This window comes from Pteropus alecto, unplaced genomic scaffold (assembly GCF_000325575.1).
Source record: "Pteropus alecto unplaced genomic scaffold, ASM32557v1 scaffold87, whole genome shotgun sequence".
In the NCBI taxonomy this organism is placed as follows: domain Eukaryota; kingdom Metazoa; phylum Chordata; class Mammalia; order Chiroptera; family Pteropodidae; genus Pteropus; species Pteropus alecto.
The window spans coordinates 8,809,757-8,816,816 of record NW_006443225.1 but is presented as its reverse complement, the minus strand read 5'-3'; positions in this window follow the sequence as shown (position 1 = coordinate 8,816,816).

Here is a 7,060-nt window from a genome sequence, read left to right as displayed (position 1 = left end):
AGAGCAGCTCTGGGTGTCAGGGAACCCAGCTGATGACAGATGGTGTGACTGTCCTTGCAAATTTTTCACCTTAAAATGACAGCCTATGTGGAAATACCCTGTAATCATGGGGGAAAGATACTCTAAAAGCCCCTAGAAAATTACATAAAGGAAAACAGTTTTTATTTTGGCATAGTTCTGGGCTCTTTTGATATATAAGTAAGGAAGAAATAAGGAAAAAGGAGACTGTTTTAGTTTCCAAGGTATTTACTGGTCCCTTACACACAAAGCAATACATGGAAAAAAAAAAATAACTGATATTCTTTGAGATTCTGCCTTTTAAGTACATATATTTTTTTGACTTGGTACACTAAGTCTGTCAACCATATACTGTCTTTGGATGCAAGACTAGTCTTTTGCTAACTTCAATTACTGCAGAAACCAGCAGAAATATTTAGGGAGATTCCCCAGGTATATCCCAGACCGGAAGTATAATACAAAATTAAGGAATAAAGTGCTTTAAGCAGCTTGCTTCAAAAATTGTTGTCCATGCATGATTGGAGGATTAAAACATATTTCTCCTTTCTCCATTTGTTCTTGCTGAATCTGTGAAAGAAGATGTCAACATGAGAGGAAAATTCTATAATTTCAGCAATGATTTTGTATTTCTTATGCATCTTTTGCATGTTTAATGATGTGCGTTTGTTCAAAATCATCAAGGAAACTTTGTTAAAATTCTGAGTGACAGTGAAGGGTTTTTGGTTTATCCTAAAGATTTGCGGTGGCAGTCCGAATCATAAAATTGAGACATATTAAAAAGTCTTGTTTAATTCTGAATACAAACATTGTTTTCGGTTGGTTTTAATGAGAAAATCATAGCTGTCATTTCTGCTTCACTTTCTTCTTCATGGACTATAATTTGATCATATAATACATTGTGGTCTCAAAGTATATGTCAAAGAGCAGAATGAGTTCACAACAAAAGAATCAATAGTTCATTATTTTGGATTTCATTATTTGTATGTTTCCTTAGTAACATCATTAAAATTAGAAGACTGAAAATTAAAACAATATTGGGATCAATTCGTTAAATTGTTGGTTTATGTTTTTAAATGAGATTTTGCTTTAAGTTTTATGTAAGAAGAATAGTAATTTTCTCTCTAGAAGAGACAGTAGTAGATACTGTGGAGACACATTGTTGATGGGGGTGAGTGGCTTTCTCACATATCCCATGTTAGTCAATTTTATTAAGTATTTTCTCTCTTCCTTCATTAATCACTTATGTCATCAAACACCCGCTGTAACTGAAGCTTCAGGTGGTTCAGCATCGTGATTACATTTCTTGAGGTATGGATGGAGTGTAGTTCTCTTTTGTAGTTTACTATCTTATTTTTATGGAATGTAAATATGGCTGAGTCAATAAATTAAATTTGGGGAATTTGCATATGATTGACAACTTTATTATGAAACTATTAAGAAAGGAAAAAGGAAGGAAGACAAAGAAAGAGGGGGAAGGGCTGAGAAAAAAGGAAAGGAAAGAAAAAGAAAGGTAAAGAAGAAAAGTAAAGGCTTCTTTCTGTACAGAGATGACCAATTCCACTTTAATGCACTGGCATTCTAAATTAGAATCCTCCATTATTTTCTAGCGTGACCACGTGTACTATTAATAAAAAGAATAAAATACTATAAAATTATAAAGCTGTCCCTAAAAACTGAAAAATTATCTTCAGAAATGGTCACCTCTGTTTTCTTTTCTCAACATGGAGAACTGCGCTAAGGTGACAAAAGGCATCGGGAACTCAAAGCTCCCCTACGGCTAACCTAACTGCAGTTCATTCCCCGTTTTATTTGCAGTGGTCTTGTTATCTTTATCATCATTCTTCAAGTTTCTCTACCTGAAATCGGTTGTCTTGTCCTACATGCCATTGAACAGTTTTAATGCATTAAAAATCTGTTCTGAAATTTGCTGAGGTTGAAGTGTGCTGGTTAGATGAATTTAGATGGGTTTCTTGCATGCAGTACTTCTCAGAACCTTTACATACTGCAGCGAATTGTGAATGTCAAAACTGAAACTATAGTATGTAGAGTGCTTCAGACTTAATTGACCATCAAGGTGTTTTCCCCATTCTGGAAGCAGCTCACAGGACTGCTGGTTCAGATGACACTTGGGAGGTAATTCTTACATGTGCCATAGTGGCCTGAAGGTACACAACTGGGATCAGTGGATAAGGGAGTATTAACCAAGAGTGGTAGAGACAAGCTTCATCCCAGGCCAGGTCTGAAAACCTAGTCTGACTGTATTCTCTAAAAGAACATCCTGCATACAGAAGGAACACATATTTGTCAGATAAGAAGCACCAAATCACTTAACACCTATTCACTTCAGTATCCTCAGCTGTAAGATCAGCTAACTCATCTGTCAGGCTTATTATAGAGTTATAAAGAGTAAATTATGTTTGTCAAAGTATTTTGAAAATGGCAAAGCACAATATCAAAAAAAAAAGAAATTATTTTTTGTTTGATGCAGTCATAAAGTGAGAAAAGCACGAGCTTATGATCTAGGTTTGCAATTTTCAAGAGGTATAAACTTGGACAAGTTGTTTGACGCCTTTGAACCTCAATTTCATCATCTCGAAAATGGGATAATCATGCCTACTTCAAAAGCTGTTAAGAAAGCCAAATGAAATGTTTCAAAACTAGAATTATCCAAACATGATATATACAATTCTATTGGGGTTTCTTGCTGAAAATTATTCTTTTGGGCCTGACAGCTCCTGGGACACAGTGAGAAAATGCTTAAAATTCCTTCTTATCCAGGCCTTGAGACTTTAGTCCCACCGTACTTATCAAAGAAAACTCAAGTAGTAATAGTGCCAGGATGAGGAACTAAAATATTAGAAATAGGGAGTTAAAGAAGTATGAGTCATGAAAATAACCTTGACTCTCTATTAACCCACTTTGTGAAATGCTCTGAAAATGGTCAATTATTACTGCCTGGGATGACTTTAGTCTTGGGTGATTATTTGAGGAAGAAGCTCTATTTCATTCCTTTAGAGTGTCCCGTGTTCGCCAAAAGACTAAAGAAGAAGAATCAGTATTATTTGAATCTGTCACTTAGATATCATTATGCAATATTATGTATTCCATGCTTTTACATTTAGAGTTGATGGTACTTCTTTTCCACAAGCCTATGGCAAAACAGAGCATGCACACTTCACTAGCAATATTTGTTGCACATCAGGGGGAAATGCCTCCTTTGCTTTTCCCAGAAGTGTCCAGGGAGACGTGAACTTGGCCCCAAGCCACACAACACGTACATGGCCGAGAGAATGTACGACTTGTTAACAATCCCGTAGAAGTACAGATTTTCGGTTTTATTTTTTCTCTAAGGAGATATTTTATTTTTCAACTTAACAGTGTATACATCGACAAGGGATGATTAAACATTTTTTCATATTAAAAGGGGACAACTAAAAAGGGACAGCGTATCAGACCCCTACCTCGGAGCCTGTACACTGTTCCCTCTCTGGAGAATATCTTCTTAGATCTTCTCCTGAGGCTTACATTTTCTCCGTTTTTAGATCTTGGCTCAAATGTCACCACTTCAGAGGGGCTTTCCTTGATCACCCTCTCTAATCAGCTTGTCATTCCCTGCCCCCCTCTAGGCTCTGCTTATCGATTATGTGTTCACTTATTGATTATCTTTATAGTTTGTCTCCACACTAGGCCTTTTTTTGTTTTTGCTTGAAACTTGGTAGGTGTTCTAAAATTTATTGAAGTAATATTAATATTAATATCTGGACTAACATAGTTTTGTGTGTTTTGCAATAAGATAATAATTATAAAATATGTATTATATATTATGTTTCAGACATTGCTCTGAGCCCTTTGTATGTACAATTTCACTTAATCCTAACACAACACTATGAGGTAGAGATTACTGTTATCCCAATTTTAAAGCTGCACTCAGTAAGGATAAAGAACTCTAGAAGGCCAAGATTATCATTGAGTAATGATTATCCCACTCAGTGTAATTTTGGATGGGTAACTTGATTTTACTGAGTCTTGGTGTTCTCATCTCCTATAGTGGGTTACTGATACCTTCCACATGTGGCTTTCCTGAAGACTGACTAGATAAAGGCCTAGGATTGCATTATCAGGAATAAATCATTGTACAAAATAATGAGCGTATTCTTCCTATGTCTTTATTTCTTTACTTTTCGCCCAGTTCTCCTTTTAACATCATTGGAATTTGCTTAGTTCTGGACAGTTCAAGCCTGGTTACAACCCTATGATAAAATTTCATTAAGATGGTAGGTAAAGTTTAGTTAAGTCAGATATTCTCAAATACAGAGCACTCTAAGTGCTCTCTGAGTCTTGACCTGGAGTTGACTCTGCATATGAAAAGTGGGGGTTAAGACCAAGAAGGTCCCCAACAGGTGGGACTTTCCTTGAGAGCAGAACTCCAGACTCCGTGCATGGCAGGTATCATGTAGTACACAGCATGCGTGGAAGGGCCAGCAAGAGCCAGACATCCGTAGGTGGAAATGTGGCCTTAAAGCCTCTTGCCTCTGACTCAGTTTCCTTAATATGTCTTATATAAGACTACACATTAAGATTGTGGCTACAGATTTAGCAACTGAGCCATATTATTGCACTTAGATATAAAATTAAGAATTGTGAGACATTAGAGTTAAATTGGTGATAAATTGTAGAGAGCTAAATATATTTATATTTTTGAATATGTGTGCATATATATGTCTGTATAAAGATATTATATATGTTTGTATGTGTAGGTATGTGTATAAATGCATGTACATATAAACATACATATACATACATATTTAGAAAAAAGCTTGCCCAGGGTCATAAGGTTAGTTTGTAGCAGACATGGGTTTATAATCTGTCTCTCTGACTCTAATGATTGTTCTGTAATATCATACTATCCTTTGGAGCTAATAATTAATTATACATACATATAGAAAAATAGTCACTCTTTGAAAACATTCACTAATTGTCATGCTCTACGTCTCGTGTATCGGCGTTTTTCGGTTCATCTTATAAATGAAAAAATGACTTCAAAAAGTTTATCCAAGGTTGCGTAGCTGGTAAAATCACAATCTCAAAACTGGACTCCCTTACCCCAAATCTTACTCAGGCTTTCCTTCTTGTTCTTTCCATTTCATGATACTATTGCTTTTAATTTCCTAAAAATGTAGTAAATCTGAACTGAAAACATGTCTTTATTTTTATAATGTTTCTTTCACCATGATGGAGCTCACATACTAGTACCAATCGCTCATGTTGTTTTCCTTCAAACCACATGAAAGGCTATGATTTTTAATGGTATTGGTGGGAAAATGTGAAAAGGGGGAAAAAAACAGAGGCGAAGCAGTTTCTATGTAAACTGTACTGTCTCTTCACTATTTGGCTACTTTATAGTAAATCAAATCCACTTTATATAATGAAGCTTGTCTTTATTATCCCATTGTGGCTGCTTTAGAAAGGAAATAGTATGTATGCTTCAGTTTTGGGTCATTTGTAATTATAAAAAGATAGGCAAGAAAGCCATGCACTCCTTGTATGCTTTTAAAATCTTCTCCTTTGGTTGTTCTGCACGTTTTTTACCGTTTTATAAAGAAAGTGTTAGAGAGCTGTGTTTTTATTGCCCTGATGCCTTTAATAGTACATACTGTGAAACTAAGCTGGATACCTGATTGATGCCATTCCTACCTGTCTAGGAAGATAATGATCAAACATCGAGGGGTCTGTTCTCCAGGTGATGTGTGCATGGAACTCCCATTAATGTTAATGGGAGTCCTGCAGCTAAGCACAGTGACAGGAGACAAGAGGCTGAAGGTGTGGTAGGGCCATTAATGCTTATTTCTTTCAAAGCAGCAGGTTGGAATATAAGTGGTAGGCCGTCCTGTTGAAACTAACAATCAGCCATATTTAAAAAATGCTGCTCGTGTAAGATATGTAGATGTATTGTCAATAAACTGTATAAAATATGCTAAATTTTACAATACAGAAAGGATTCTTATAAAACGTTGGCTTTTTTGAATAATGTTTCTATAATTCATCTTCTTCAAAATGGCTGATTTGAAATCTACAAAGAATTTGGTGGTATAAAGAAATAATTGGTGATTCATTAAAAAATATAGATATGAAATGTAAGAGCCAAAATAAGTAATTAAAAAGGTTGATAATATAAACTGATTAAAATCTAAATAAAAGAAGAAAATTATAATTCACAGAAAAGATGAAATTCCAGGCTTAGGTGAAGTCGTGTTTTTAAATAATTCAGAGATAAGATATATATATGCTATATGTATGTGTCTGTATAAAAATTAACCCACTAACAAAACAACATATATAAGTACATGTATTTCTTTATATATTCTATAATATTTACTGAGGACAAAGCATTATTTTAGACATTCGGGATGTTACACTGACAGACTTAGACCTTCACTTCACGAACGTTATAATTTAGGGGGATTATAAAGGAGAAAAGAAGCTTAGAAATAGTCACATCCAAACTTTATTTTCTACAGACAGAACCTGACACTCAGAGACATATGCTGACTTGCCCATTGTAATAAAACTGACTAATGACAGCGCCGGTATCCAAACACTGATCCACATGTCTAACAATGTATTGCGTAAACGTCCTCGGCTGCTTTGTCCTCTGTGCCTAACATAATGATGTGTATACAGTTAGCACCCACTAGTAATTTGCTTAACCAAAAAGTGAGGGAATTGTTTAAACACAGCAGCTTCTGCAGTACCTAAATATTCTAAATTGTAAAATCAGAGAATAATCTTAGCTTACCAAAAACTATTAGGACAGCCATAAAAATCCAAAACAGAAAAACAAACAAACAAACAAACAGAATTTCATGGACTAGATCTGTAGAGAAAAATATGCCAGCAATTGGAAATCAGGCTGATGTGATAAAGCAGTAAGACTTGAGGAGACTTGGGCACTGGATAGCCAGAAACAGGGCAACAGAGAAAATAAACAGATAAAAGAGAGAAATTCATCGGCAATCTAAATATTGAAGTTATCAAACACGAA